Source organism: Cupressus sempervirens, chromosome 5 (genome assembly GCF_028749045.1).
Source record: "Cupressus sempervirens isolate cs-2001-9-10 chromosome 5, ASM2874904v1, whole genome shotgun sequence".
Lineage (NCBI taxonomy): Eukaryota > Viridiplantae > Streptophyta > Pinopsida > Cupressales > Cupressaceae > Cupressus > Cupressus sempervirens.
This window is the reverse complement of record NC_143122.1, coordinates 765011533-765028345: the sequence shown is the minus strand read 5'-3', so window position 1 is coordinate 765028345 and position 16813 is coordinate 765011533. Positions and strand designations below refer to the sequence as shown.

Below are 16813 nucleotides of genomic sequence, written 5' to 3'. Positions count from 1 at the left end.
CTTTTTTCAAATCTCTCTCTCTCTGAGCTCACTTCTCTCTCCTTTCTCTCTCATAACTTTCTCTAGATCCTTGTGCACTCTCTCTCTCTCTCTCACAGACACACATCACTTTCATAATATTAAGTTAATATTAAGTTAACATTTAGTTTGCATGTCGTTCTCGTAGATGGCATCCCATGATCAGCCTTAGGATCAAGGATGGGGAGAGGGTCATGGACATGATCAGGGACATGGACAAGATCAGGCACAAGGATATGGACATGGACAAGATTAGGGATAGGGACAAGGACATGGATAGACTTGTGTTCCTGATGTGTCAACTATATTCCAATTTCTTACTACAAAGACTACTAGACTAAGATCAGCTACTGAGAAATATCAAGATCATCTATATAGAGGTATATGTTAGCAGATTTTGACTAGTCTTTAGGAGCTTACTCATAGACTTAGATCACAATATGCATTTACACAACAAAAGATAGGACTTTTGTTGATCTTAGAGCAGAGATCTCGATTGCTATAGCCTTAGACTAGGTTCAGAGCCTAGTTTCTATGGAGATTATCAAATGAGAGTTCTTTCCATTTTATGATGAGAATACCAAGGTTAGGGCATATTAGGTTACTAGATGTTTTTTGTCATATATTTCTTGTATGATATACCCTCAATTCCTAGCAACACATGGTCATTATCCTAATAACAATCAAATTACATTATATTTTACCCAGCAATTATATGCGGAGTTCTATTTGGGGCACCGTGTCAACTATTTAGATATTCCAAGATATTATGGTCATGGACATGGTAGAATTTGTGATTGTGATGCATATCGTGAGGTAACTCATGTTGTTTGTCATCATCATGCATTGGTGGGATCTAGGACCCTAGCAGCGACTCTAGTAATGATTGCTACTACAGATAGAGTTGTCATGGCTTCTCAAAGTGAAGAAGTTGATTAGATAGGACACATTGCATCTGCTGCTAGAAGCATTACATTTGACACTTTGGGAAGATATCTTTTGAGTAGACCTAGTCAACGGAGATCATCTTTTGAAGCATCATCAAGTACTACACTACCCGCTAATGAGATCTATAGAGTTGCATGTACTTCTACCCTAACAAATATATATGTAGCCTCACTGGAGAGCACATACATATGGAGATGGCCTTGTATCTTCTAAATGATCTTTTACATGCATATTCATACATCGTAAATACATAGGGGATGCCTTTACATGGTATCATAGACACGATTTCATAGAGGCCTATATTTCAAGCATCGTATGACATGTCATAAGGTCATGCACAATAGAGTACACAACACTTTGCATAGGACTTTGGCATTGAGCACTCTACATAGCACTCTGGCACTCAACACAACAATCTATTGTAGCTCCACTTGAGGGGACCTTAGGAGTTAGTTAAGGTATATCTATTTCTACTGATGAAGTTGATGTGCTTGATCAATAGTTATGAGTTTTGAGTTAGATTCATTTTCCCAATGAAAGAGGATCATACATGGACATGTTCCTATTTTAGTCTACTAACTCTACACCACTTCCATCCCATCTTGTTAGTCCTTTGTACTCCTCACTAATTTAGAGGGTTGAGATCATTAGAGATGGAGTTTCTATTGATGACACCTTAGTACGTGTCACTGAAGACCCTCTTGCTCCTCAAACCTAGGTAAACCTCTTTTAAGTTTCATTTTTACAATAATAGATTTCCATGTACAAAATTATAATTATGTACTCATATTTGCAAAAGAATTATATTTTTGTAGGCATAGGTAGTAGAGCATGCTTCTTCCAGTGTGGGTTCTAATCGTGGTGGGAGGAGAGATGTTCTTGATGTGACAACTACTACTCATGGGGGTACAAATATGATGGATGTGACACCCACTAGTGGTTAGGTAATTTTTAAATTATAGAAATTTAAATTAATTTGAAATTTACTAGATACATGTGCACTTGTATCAATGCATTTAAATTTAAATATATACATGTAAATATTTGAAACTCTAGAACCCATGTGTATATATATACAGGTCCCTATACATGTCTAATACATTGTTATATTATAATTTGCAGGGCTTACTTAATACTCCATAGACACATAATCCTCATGATTCTCAATCAGAGGGTTGCTATGTTCATATGTGTCTGGATGACTCTCTAGTTTAGGACACATGCACATGTTTACTTTATAGTTGATCTTATCGAGACATGTAACATTTATGATTTGACATATAACATTTATTCAATCGTCATATATGTTTCTAGTTTATGGCCTTTGGATATGGCCTATACATGTATTTTATTTATAGTTAGACATGTGTAAATGATTGGTTCAATTTATGTTTAGAAATATGATATATACATACATTTCTAGTTTATACCGTTCAATATACATTTATTTAGTTTATGGTTAGACATGTGTACACAATTGGTTCAATTTATGGTTAGAAATGTGATATATACATGTTTCTAATTTATGGTCCATGTAATATACATGTATATAGTTTATGGTTAGACATGTGTACATGTATGATTGGTTCAACTCATGATTAAATCTAAATGTGATATATTCATGTTTCTAATTTATGGTCCATGTGAACATGTAAGTACTCAAATAAACTCCTAAAAGTTTCATATAAGTACACAAATAAACTCATAAACTTTTATGATCAAATGAGCATGTAAGTATTCAATCTACTATATGTATATGGCATGGATATCAAATGAGCATGTAAGTATTCAATGTAAGTATGCAAGTTACACATGTAAGTATTCAATGTATGTACATGAATGAAATGGATTAAATTATCTATGAATTATTAAATATCTACACAAGTGATCTAGAAATATAAAGTATTAAATGTAGCAAGTCTTGGAAATATGAAATATCTAAAGCAAGTTCTACAAATATGAAATATGTCAAGTGGTTCCAAGTGGTTCCACATGCTCTAGACACATATAATGAATATGTATAAAATGGATTAAATTAAATATGAAATATAAAATATCTATAAGCAAGTGATAGTAGAAATATGAGATTTAAACGTAGCAAGTCATGGAATTATGAAATAGCTTTAACAAGTTCTACAAATATGAAATAGATGTCAAGTGATTCCAAGTGGTTCCACGCACTCATGGAGAACATTTAATTTTCTCTCTTGGTCATCAGTATCTAATCTCCACTTGTGACATCCACCTTTATGTTTAACTAGATGTAGAGAAATGGATGTAGCAATAACATGATGACTATATTGAAGCACTTTATTGCCAGGTTGGTAATCGACAAAGTGAATTCCATGTTTCACTAATTTGTGTTGCTTGAGATATGTTCCCTCCAAAACAATTGTACTTGCAGACAATGTATTTCAAATTTAATTTAACACATGTATATAAGTATGTAATAAATAAATTTGTATCATGTAAATATAAACACACTCATAATTTTTTATTATTTTAATGCAAACGTACCTGTAGAGAATAACATTTCAATCACTTTCTTTAGATTCAGTTAACTTCATTCTTTCAGCAGCGCAATGCAATAAATAGTAACTCAATCCTTCTAGAAATAGTTCCTACCTAACGACGACTGATAATTTATTTTCAATCATAAAAAAATGCACCGCTAGAATGAAAAAATAGTTAAAAAATACACTGACATGATTGAACAATTAAAAATTAAAAAGCTGCATTCCAACGAATATAGTAAAGAATAACAACTTGCTCATCCCCACTTCCCAAAATTAAAGAATAACAACGTACGTCATTCCGATAAATGAGCTGGAAATATCACACGAGCGCATTCGTCGTCCGTTCAAAAACATAATAATTTCAGAAAAACGATACCTAAGTTTCCGGAGTTTGTAGAGCTTACTCTACTATATATACCGATCAACTCAGTAAATATGAAATCAACAATACCCAAATGGCCGGAAATAGCAGCTTTCCTGCAGCATCTATGATGTTCTCTGTTACTGCATTAATAATAATTTTCAACTCTGGCGGGTTATCTACTGATGTGGGAGATTCTCTTTCGTTGGGCGCCTCTCTTTTTGCAAATCAGACACTAATTTCAAAGAATGGAACGTTTGAATTGGGGTTTTTCAGCCCCAATGGAAGTAAGAACTGGTATGTTGGTATCTGGTATACCAACAACATACCAGAGCAATTCATCGTTTGGGTAGCCAACAGGGAGAGCCCTGCGAAGAACAATCCTAGCGTTCTGAAGCTCTCTCAAGGAGGTAATCTTGGACTGTTCGACGGAGAGGGCACATCTCTTTGGTCTGTTCATATTTCCTCCAAAGGCTCGCGGGCTGTGCTTTTAGATTCTGGCAATTTTGTACTGCTAAGCAATGACACTCAATCTGGGCCTCTCTGGCAGAGTTTCGACTATCCTGTAGATACGTGGTTGCCTGGCATGTGGTTCGGTGGGCAGCAAAAGCTAATCGGTTGGAAGAACTCAATGGATCCGGCTCCTGGGCTTTTCTCCCTTTGGCCGGATCTATCTGGACCTAACAAACAAGCGATTCTAATATGGAATAATTCTGTTAAGTATTGGGAGAGTGGTCCATGGAACGGCAAAATGTTCACTGGAATTCCCGAAATGTTAGAAGGGGTGCACTACACAATCGGCATTAAGATTGATAGTTCTGGTCTGTATGTGAGTTATAATTTGCCGAATGGGATCCTTCGTTTTTTCCAAGTCAAGAACGGAGAAATACAAGACTATGCTCTTCTTGACGACGATAAATGGAGCATCGTGGCCGCTCGTCCCAGAGATCAGTGTGCCGTATATGGTTTCTGTGGCGCTTATGGAAGCTGCAACTCCAACAACATTCAGTTCTGCACATGCGTGGAGGGTTTCCACCCCGCACATGAGCAAGCCTGGAATTCGCAAGACTGGTGGGCTAGTGGCTGTGTTCGGGAAAGGCCATTAAACTGCGATACCAGAAATGGCAGCACTGACGTATTTATCGAGACTGGTGTGTCGTTGACTGATGATTCAGCTTCTTCATACCCTGCACTCACAAAAGAAGATTGCCAGAAAGCCTGCCTCCTTAACTGCTCCTGCACTGCTTTTGCTTTCGATTCTCCTTCTGGGCACTGCAAAATCTGGTCCGGAGTTTTGCTAAACTTGATGAGTTCTTCATCAAACAATAAATCGACAATGTCCATTCGAGTAGCTGCCCCTTCATTTCCTAATTATCATAAATCATCTTCCTCCGTACTGAAAGCCATTATTATTGCGAGTGTTCTCACCCTTGCTTTGGGTACGATTTCATTTTTATTGTGGCAAAGGTATAGGCTGCGACCAGAGGAGGCTTTTGAAGATTCCTCGGAGTCTTTTCTTAGAATGTATAGTTACATGGAGTTGAAGATTGCCACAAGGAATTTCAGGTCGAAGTTGGGGAGTGGAGGATTCGGGACAGTATTCAAAGGATCTCTAGCAGATGGTACGCTCGTGGCCGTAAAGAAACTGGATTCGGGTTCAAGACAACACGAGAAGCAATTCCGAGCGGAGATCAGTTCTCTTGGCAACATACAGCATGCGAATTTGATCAGACTGAGAGGGTTTTGTGCAGAAGGATCCAAACGCTTACTGGTTTATGAGTACATGCCCAACGGCTCTCTGAATTCTTATTTGTTCACTAGTAACTCCAAAAGTAAACAGAAGGCACTCGATTGGAGGACCCGGTTCCAGATCGCTTTAGGTACTGCACGAGGTTTACTTTATCTACACGAAGAGTGCAGAGATCGCATCATTCATGGCGATGTAAAGCCTGAGAACATTCTTCTGGATTCTAATTTTTCACCCAAGTTAGCTGATTTTGGGTTGTCAAAGCTTGTGGGCAGAGATTTCAGCAAAGTACTGACCACAACGAGAGGAACGAGAGGGTATTTGTCTCCAGAGTGGATCTCCGGTCTTCCCATCACACCCAAAGTTGATGTGTACAGTTTTGGTATAACGCTCTCGGAAATCATGTCTGGCCGAAGGAGTCTGGATTTCAATGTGCAAGATTCAAGTCAGTATTACTTTCCTGCGTGGGCTGCAACTCAAATTTGCCAGGGGAAGATTATTAATATCTTAGATGAAGCTATTGCAGCTGAGGCGGATTTTGAGGAAGTGAGAAAAATGGGCATAGTAGGGTTGTTATGCATAGAAAGGGAAGAAGAGAAGAGGCCGAGCATGGAACAAGTGGTGCGTATGCTGGAGGGGAAGATGGAGCCTCCAACTCTGGACGTGCTGACATCAGAATTAGTGGACAGACAAGAATCAGATGGAAGCTCCACAAGCTAAGTCTAGATAGAGTCTGTTATAAAGTTCAAATGGTTTAAATTTCAGGTTTGATTTATAGTTAAATATGTTAAATAGTCAAAGCTAATGTTTTTTTTTAAATAATAATTTTCATTAGTGTGTTATGTTTGAGGATGGCTGCTAAAGTCTATATTCCAGACAAACAGAAAGTTGACACAAGCCACAGGCTTGTTATTAGAATATGGTCAATAGAGAGTGCAACTTAGAAAGAAGAGAGGACTTGCATACAAGCTAGTTGTGTGTGTTTGATTGTCTTCTTGTATGTGTAGCTATATGTATATCTCTTTGTGTGCCTTTATTTGCACTTACAAATTTCTAAAGAATTATATTTTAGTTACAAGTTTTCAAATTTTTTTCAATAAGTTAATGTTTGATTTACATGCAATTTTAAGATTTTTGGTCATTTAAATGTTAAAATGTAAATCAATTTAGTATTGTTCATATTCATTTTTCTATTAATGAAAATGTTAAGCCTTATATAGGCCTTGTAGGATAATTTCTATAATGACTGTCATAAACAGCCAAACTCATGACACTTAATTGAATGAACCTTTCTTCTAACGGTTTTTGGCATGATAATGACTTCATATTTCTTCTCAACAACTAGATACTAGCTTAGATATTTCTATATTTTTTAGTGATCGGATGGATGACAATGATTAAAAGACACAATGAATGGTTAGGGATCTAATGAGACAATATCAAGGCACGTGGCTATGTGAAAGGTTTATAGTATTAAATGTATGATTGAGATTCAAAGATACTTTGACTTTTGCACCTTTCAATATTATGTAACTTTGAGTTGTGATGATTATCACTCTAAGAACTCCTTAAAAATAAAGGAAAAACCTTATTATGGAAATATACACTAGTCAACTTATAACTAAGATGGAAAATATCTCATGTTTATAAGTATGGCCATCATTTGGATTTTTTTTTCATGAATAATATATTAAGTTATTTTACACATGATTGACTAGAAATTAATATCTTGGAAAAATACCAATTACACAGCCCCGTTGATATCTAAAAGATAATAAAGAATTTAGTCCACAAAATCTTCATTATTGTCTCTAAAAGTTCATGTACTTTGCTACCAAAAGTAACTCATAAATTATGATCTCAATTACACATGAGACTAGAAGACCTATGGGTTAGCAAATATACAATATATATATATTTTTAAAAATTGATCGGTAAATGGCCAAGGCCTTGATTATATTTATTAATTCAAATAAATAATTACAATAGCATTTCTCTATTCAAACATGCACTGGTAGGAAAGAATGGAGAAGAAAGCCTCCAGTCTAGCTCGGAACAAATGTTCTTTATTATTACATAATAAAAGGGGCATACCCTAGTCAAATTACATCATATTTAAGTTCATCATTTTTGTTGTTATAGAATAAAGATTATAGAGTCAATCAATACACTTGTCAAGATCACATGTGCTCGACTTTAATAGAGCCAATCTTGCCATTGAACTATACATTCCTCCTGAACTAAGTAAAATAGTCATCCCTCCTTCTTGGCTTAGCAATCAACATCATTAGTGAAAACTACAAACATCTATACAAGTTGATGAAAGCCTTGGAAAATCACCAAAAAATTCTGATCTTCCTGTATTAGATAGAATAATTTTCCAACATAATGAATGTCATCATAACTTTACTAACTGATTAAAATACAATATTGTTATTGGATATTTATTTATCAATACCTACATCATAATATTTTGAAAAGGATTCTAATCTTAATATACTAGTTCAGAATCCTCCATCTAATACCTATAATATACAAATAGAAACCCAAGAGACGAATATGTTGATCAGAATTAAGTGATTTATGTTTTTATATTAAAATAATTATATCATTTATATTAAGATTAAAAAATCTTTTTAAGTTGTATTTTAATATAACCAAAATATTTGTTATTGTTTAAATTTTAAAATTTAATATTTAATTTAAACTTTTATTTTAATAACATTTGTATAAATTAGATGTTTGCACATCTTATTACACTAAAAATCTTTAAAGTATGAAAATTTTAAAATTTTATTTAAATTGTTCATTAATATAATTAAATTTATATTATTAAAAGTTAAAAAATAATATTGAATGATTTAATAATAAAATGATAAAAAAATCTTATTTTTCTAATTTGTGATTTAGGTAATTTTAATTTTTTTAAATGAAATTTAAGTTTACATATTTAATTAGTCAAATTTATCATTCAATTTTTGAATACATAAATTGAATTTTTTTTTAACTTAAATAGAGTAATTATAAAATATTGAAAACAAAAATAAAAATTCAAAGTTAAAATTATATATTAGTTTTTCTAATTGAATAGTTAGAACTACAAGGAAAAACATATTTTCCTAATTTAGATTCATAGCTTATTATGTAATATTTGTAATGAATTAGAGATCATTTCTTGAAAATATAATTATTTCAATATATAAAATGAAAAATTCAAGAAATGATCTCTAATTCATTAAAAATATTTATAAAATATTCCAAGTACATAATGTTCCAAAATTATGATAATATACAGTCGCAAATCCCATAATGAATTCTCATGGGATTTTAAAGCTTATCAAGCATAGGACTATAAAACCTTTTTGCTCATTGTTGAAAGAGTCAAGGTTGTTTGCAGGTGTAGTGCTTTTGTAGACAAGGAGGTTCAGATGTGCATCACCGAAGTGGGGGAACGAGAAATTGGCGGGATAGATATGGACGGGGATTTGAGTAGGCTAGAACCCACGAAAATGGAGAACTTCAAAGATAGAATGCCCACATGGTTTTTGTTGAAGGAGGGGGGATTTCTGCCCTGCATGCAATTGATGGAGGGGTATGACGAGAATTGTGCCCTTTAGTTTGTCAATGGGTGGAACGACTGCAAGGTCACCATTAATGGAATCACTTTTCAAGTGAATGAGGAAGTGATAGCCATAGCTACTGGTCTTTCAATGAGAGGGAAAAAATGGAAAAAGGTCACTAAAACTGCGAATGAAACCAATATGAATAGTTTTTTTGCAAACGGTGAGGAACCAGTGCGCTATAGAGGAGGTTTTAAAAGGGACAAGTTGCCAGCTCCATGGGATGATGTGTGCCTAGTTCTTGTGAAATATCTAACACTAGAGGGTAGGTTAGGTGTTTGCTACTACTATCATTTCCCTTTGTTGAATCATTTTAGGATTAGGGATTTTATTTCTATCCCATTCTTTCTACTACTTTCTCTTGAAGATATGGTTAGTGATGTTAGGGAGAAGAGAAATAGAGGAAAAAACTTTACCATTATCCACCAAGGACTTATCTTTCGCCTGTATCAATTCCATCTTGTCGTTTGCCCCCCTAGGGTGGTGGTGGTTGACAACCAGTGCCACGATTAGAATTCACCCTTGAGCACCAGTACGAGAACTAAAATTCATACCCCGTGACCCTCCCTTAGCCATGAAAATAAGAAAAAGAAAAAACCTAATACGGCTGGGGAACAAAAGGCTAGTAAAAAAATTAAAATGAAAAAATCAGTGGAGGTGGAAGAGGAGGACTCAGAGGAGGAGGCTAAGGGAAAGGCTAGGAGAAGGTTTGGGAGAGTTGCCCAATCCCAGGCAAGGCACAAACAAAAATCCAACAGATTCAAGGTTGAGGAGGCTAAAGAAGAGAGTGCAAAAAATAATGAAGAAGAAGGGGAGGAGGAGGATTCCAAAAGAGAAGAAGGAAAGGAGAAGGTAGAAAAAAGTGTTAACTTGGCAGACAATTCTATTAACAATGCCCAATTGAATGCTGATAATACTCAAGTATCAGCTGACAATGCTGCAACCACGAAGACTACCCATGTTTCTGCCAGCTTCACCCTTCAGTTTCTCCTCGGCCAAAGAAAAATTTAAGGTTTTTACTAACCCAAAGGTTTTGTAGGATGATAACCAGGTGCAGAATGCTAAAGAGGAAGCTAAAAAGGTGGAAGCAAATAATAAGGAAGAGACCGAGGAGCAATTGGAGCTGTATGCCAAATTGGAAAAGACAGTTAAAATCTTAGAAGAAGGTTCTTCCCCTTCTCTAAATTTTCCCTTAAGGTCACCCATGATATTGCCACCACCCTCCAACTGCTGGCATAGGAGAAGGAAGATACTAGAATGGATATGGAGGATCATAAACTCCTATTCAAATTCTTGGTTGATGACTAGGCTCGAATTTTGCCAGCTATGAAGGGAAAGGAGAAAATTGTGAATTAATTTTTTTTAGTTTAATGGGGATCCTTGGATCCAATTTTTATAGAGTTTGCTAAGCATTTTTGGAAGTTATACTATGGAAATAGTTTCTACCAAGCTCACTTGGGCACTAAAAGATTCTATGGCAGAAATTAGTTCTTACCAAGTTCACAAGGTCATCGAAGGAAAATTAGTTCTTACTGAGTTCACTCAGTCTCCAAAGGATTTTGTAGAGTTTGCAATGTTTACCAAGCTTCACTAGTTAACACTAGAAATCATTTTTAGAGCAGTGTTTACCAAGCAAGATCAACCAATGAAGGATTTCATTATTTTGGGAAATAAAGTTTAATTGTTTCATGTAATGTTTGTAGCTAACTGATATAATATTTATTGGTAAATGTAACTTGTAAATGAGCTGACTTGACCATCTATAATGTATAAATAAAATGTCAAGTTGTGAATTCAAATATATGAATGAATGAGTGAGTATGCAAGTGAGTTGATTGTGTGAAGAGAAATTATGAGAAACTTTTGAAGAAGGATCAAATATCCTTGAGGAGCAACAAAGTTGTATTCTATCAAAGAGGATCTAGTGAAGTAGAATAGAGATATGTATCAGCAAATATCAGTTGCATCTCATTCAAGTCACTTATTGTTACTTTCTCACCATTGTAGTAGTAATTCTTAAATCTCTTAACAGAGTTGGTCTAACAACCATTTTTGTAAATCCTCAAACAAGGTGGATAGTTCTACTGAATTGTTCTAAAGTCCTCTAGCAGGGTGATTAAATCCTCTAACAAGGTCACACCTAACAGTGTGTTTTGTAATCTTTAATAGGATTGGCTCCTAATAGGGCTCACTTCAAATGAGTGAAAATTGGTAGTTAGTTAATTGGTGGTCTTTTCCATATTGGGTTTCCACATTAAATGTGTTTTCCTTTGTGTTCATGTTATTTCCTTTTGCATGCATGTTAATAATTGTGAATGCTTAAAGATCAGTAATAAGTTAATACATAGTACATCTACCAAGTTACAACATTTTTTGTGTGGCTACCAAGTGATAGTAGTAACTAGTTATTTAAGACATCTAAGGGATTTGTGGATTTGTTTTTTTGGTAATTGATTCAACACCCCCCCCCCCCCCCAACTGCAGGAGTATCTAGTATTTTAGTTATAAGAGGTGGTTTAGGTGTTGATGGGGTTATACCAAATCTCAAATGTATATTTACAACATTTAGAATATAAGCAAGATATTGCTGAGCATTAGTAGAGTACATGGGTTTTTGTGACTACTAGTCATTGGATTTGGTTGAGGTTGTGCAAGTAATTGGGTTTTCTTTTAAAGTCTAGGGTTTGCAAGTGATGTCATTAGTGCAGGTTGTTCGACTAGAGGTGGCAACTATTGTAATTGTGGATTACCGATATTTTGGTTAGACCACTGTTGAGGTCCTCTCCATTGATTTTTAGATGGAGGTTTCCATAATAGGTCAAAATAATCATACCACTATTCCTCTCACAAGGATACTATATCCATTTCAAGGACTATCTATTCCATTATGAAAATACATTTGAATTGTCAACCAAAGCACGTAGGACTTAAAATGGGTCAGCACAATATGTGCCCTAAGTTCCTTTAAGACTCTTAACACCTATGTTGCAAGAACATAAAATGCATGAAAGGATCTATACTACTAACACAGAATAATAAACACACTTAGACTATTAACAAAGAACTGCGAAAACTACAAAAAAGGGAATTCTAAACTAGTTAACAATTCAAACATCTACTATGGTTATTTTCCACAAGTGCTCCAAGAACTTTCAAAGTAATTATGTTGTAGGACTAATATAGTAAATCTATCTTAAATAGGAAATTGCAATAAATGAATCTACTCTACCTAAATCTATTCCACCTCCCAAGTGGGCCCCTTTAGTTGGCTTCAACTAACTAAGAACACAATAGGTAGTCCAAAATCACTCTCTCATTAGAATTCTTGTTTTGTTACATGATTGAATAATTTGTAGAGAACAAAAGAACAACTTTAGAATGCTTCCAACTAACTCTTTTCCTTTTTCTCCCATATATATATATAGAGGATTGGAACTTATTACAAACATAACATAAAAAAAAAATTGGGAGCAAACATTGTCAAAAGAAAAAGGTAGAATGCCAACCATGACTTTAGAACATTGATTAAGCAAAAAAATAATGGTCCATATATAATGTGACAAGTCAAGTCTCCTAGAGTAACTCCCCTCCTAGACATGGCTTATAACCTAGAACTGACCTGCGCTTCTCATGCTATGACTGGTCTTCGTTACTCCTTCTTTAATACAGTGCTCACCACTCTTTGTACGACTTCTCCATTTCCTAAAAATTAGAAACATGTGAACACGTATGCACAAAAACATTTCTACTCTCATTCAAATATTAAAACATAGCTTAAAATATTTATATGAAATACTACACTTTATATAATATTAAGTAAGGTATGTTATATCCACTATCAATAGGTTTAATAGGTTCTAGCTACATTCAGCATAAGTTCACAAGACATTTAAAATAGATATATTGGAAATGTTTTTCACATGGCTCAAAGAGTAAGTTTAGACTATATAAAAACTATATCAAATTTGAGACTTTAATATGCCTCATCAATGTCTTGGTGCAATTCTTTGGGATCTGACCATACTCTCTGTAATAGTGACAATTATCATGTGTTATAATCTCCATTGTATGAATTACCTTTTCTCGGTGCACGTGTTTATTTCTCAGGTGTCTAGTTGAGCTTTGTCTTGAATTTGCACTCATGATCTGTACATCCATATTTCTGATAGCTATAGAAATGTCCTTTAAATGTAGTGAATGAATCATTTTTCTTTGATTTTCATTCGTGTGCTTGATGTCCTACCTTCTTGCATTTAGAATAATTACTAATAGACTTAGGTTTAGAAGTTTACACACTATTCTTTTCTTCTGAAAATGTTTGTTATGTATCCAAATTTACCACAATGATGACATGTAGATTTTCCTTTAGCATTTCTTTGTTCTCCAGTCTTTTATGATTCTCCTTCTTTAGTAGATGAAAAGTTCTTGTTGTATCCTAGTCTAGAGGTGTTTTTTGTTGATCTAAGTGATGTCATCAATTTTTCAAAGTATTTGATAGCCTCACTTGGTTTGTTCATTATTTTCATAAGCTCCTTTTCATGGCTTAACTCACTTCTTAGCTGCTCATTTTGTGACCTTAGTTTTGTGATCTCCAAGTCCTTTCTATTTGCTTTCTAAGTACCAAATATCAATTAATTTATCATATCCAACTAATTTTTTGTGAAATTATCTACTTCAAATGATCTCTTTTTAAGTTTGGTTGTCATATATCTTTTGTCTTCTTTGGCCATGACTTTTTCTTCTTCAACTTTCTTCTTTTTCTCTATCACTTCACATAATATTACTGATTGAGTTTCCTATTCTCTCTTGATTTCTTTCACCCTTTTTCTTAGAGTATTATTCTTCTTCAATAGTTTCGTTATTGCTTCACTATTATCACTAGTCTTTCCACTATCAAATAGTCCTTCTATGTCTACTTGCTTGCACAAAGTGTTATTTCATTGTATTTCTATCTCTTTCATTTTTTCCAATAATTTCCTTAACTCTTTTTTGGCTCCTTCAAGTTGTTGCAATATGATCTAGATTTTAATCAGCTAGTTCTCAATATTTTTTTCTGGCATGTATTCCTCCATCTCCATGATCTAATCTTCTTCAGATGCTAAGCTTCTTTCAAGGGAACTAGGCTCGAATACCAATTGTTGGTAAGATTATTGGGAAATAAGATACAAAGAGGGGGTGAGGGTGAATTGGGATCTTAAACTTTAATCTGCAAAACCAAATTACTCAATTCACACCTAATTCATCTCATATCTTAGATCTAACATTAAAATTATAATTTTGAAATATAAATGTATACATCACATCCATAAAATATTCAACACAACAAATATGATTTGGTTACCCAAAAACACTTCAATGTGAAGGAAAAATTGGGGTGGGGATGAAACCCACAAATCTTTACTATTGCAATAATAAAATTAACCTATTAGGGTTACAATATTTGATCATAATTTATGATTTACCCTATCCATGGTTTTCCCTATTAAAATTCCTACTTATAGTTAAGTAAGGACTCTATTAGGAGGTTTACATAGACCTATTAGTATTAGAGGTTTACATGGACTTATTAGGACCACTTGGTTAAGAGATTTCTCCTAATTCAAAATTGATTTAGTACCAAACCCTTGGTTTTCTCTGCAAGATGATTTTGGATCTCCTCTTTACAATGTTTGATATGATCTCTCAATCTAATATATCCTTTTAGTCCTTCACTATTTTGATTGCGCTTGTCTGATATGATTCTAGACTTAGCCTTTATGTTCTTCTCCTTGATTGCTTCTTTACTTATGCATTCGTTCATACATGCATATCATCTCTCTCTTTTTCAATCCTTATCTTCTCATCACACACACATACACTTTGGTTCTAGGGTTAGAAGCATTCTTAAATAGATGTTCTTCAAAAGATCTAGATCTCAATTGATAGTTTTATAATTCATCTTCTTTTTCCATTTCTTTCTAATTTTTTGATTGGATGATTTACATTCCTTGGGATTATTATCTTCTATAATTACATATAATCTCCATCTTAACTATCTCTACAAACATTAAATATCATATGGAATTTGGTCAACATGTTTTACATAGTTGTTTGGGCAATTACAAACTAATATGACAAAATTGAATTGCTCATCATCTGAATGTGCTGACACTCAGTCATTGTTGACATTCATATTGGCACTCAGTTTCTATATACATATGCATCTTTATTTTCTTGGCAAAACTACTTTTTCAATTTACTCGATCTCTAATAAAATAACTCAGCTTACATATACACTCGGTCTCAATTGGGATGCTCAACAATCATTAACTTGTTTCTCATGTAATGCAAAATAAACAAGTCCTTATATATCTTCAGCCTTTACTAGATGACTCAATCATTATGATGACCTTGCATCCTTGCCTAGTAAATAACTAAGTGTTTGAACACTAATAGGAAACATAGGCTTAGAGATCAACAATAATGAGTGCTAAGTGTTCCTTTCATTCTTATGGTAGCTATGTTCTTGTGAACCACTACTCATGAAATACGAGTCAATGAGTTTGACTCAAAAACTATAGAGTTGAATCTTGATAAAAATATTATAATTTGAGTTACTCAATAGTTGTTAAAGACTTTTAAAATGTGGTTGCAAGAAAAGTAGGCTTAATCTTAGAAGAATCAAAATGACTACCAATAATACATTTTCTAATGCTTTCCATTCTATTTAAATGCTGAGATTTTTTTAAGTAGTCTAAAAGAACACAAATAAAGCCATTGTAACCTTAACATAGCTATAATGATATTAATTGTTCAAACATATCTCATTGTCTCAAATAATACATTTGAGTTCTAGTAATACTAGTTGGGTGACCACATGGGAAGTTTTGGTAGTTGCAATGAGTGCTACGCATTCCATTCATTTTCATGGTAGTTGTTTTCTTGTGAGCACTTACTCATGAAACATGGGTCAATGAGTTTGACTCAAAAACTATAGAGTTGATTCCTAATAAAAATGTTATAATTTGACTTAATAATTGACAAAAACTTTGAAAATGTGGTTGCAAGAAAACTAGGCTTTATCTTAGAAGAAACAAAATTATTATCAGTAATACATTTTTTAATGCTTTCCATTCCATTTAAATGATAAGATTTTTGAAAGAAAGAACAAAAAAATCCAATGTAACTTTAACTTAGCTATAGTGATATTAATTGTTAAAATATATCTCATTGTCTCAAATAACTAACAAAATTTAAGAAAATTATATATACAATTTTCTTATATAGTGAGACATGTTTGTAGATGTTTACCTTTACACACTTCCTCATTTATGATTTCAATCAAACATCTACAAAGTGTATACTTTCCATCTCTTTTGGATGCAAGTTTTAGTGTTCTGAATACAAGTGAATTGTGTTTTTTTTCAAGTGCACTGGAAACAAGTATGCACAACATCAAGTTCCTATCATTTAAGAATAAATATAGTGTTTTATGAACATAGTTTTAAAAAAAAGAACTTTTAGATTATTAAGTTTTGTTTTTGTTTAACTATTTTTTCTTTTCTTCTAGCATGGTGTGGTCAATTAACTAAAATATGATTGAATTAGCTTATATTGTTGTATG

The 16813-nt window shown here is 33.7% G+C and overlaps 1 pseudogene across 1 annotated transcript; it reads left to right on the top strand.

The window, feature by feature from the left end:
- Positions 1-3854: 3854 nt before the first annotated feature.
- Positions 3855-6677, top strand: LOC149558151 (G-type lectin S-receptor-like serine/threonine-protein kinase At2g19130 pseudogene; annotated as a pseudogene). Its single transcript, XR_016364992.1, has one exon. The product of XR_016364992.1 is annotated as a G-type lectin S-receptor-like serine/threonine-protein kinase At2g19130 pseudogene (transcript).
- Positions 6678-16813: the final 10136 nt, after the last annotated feature.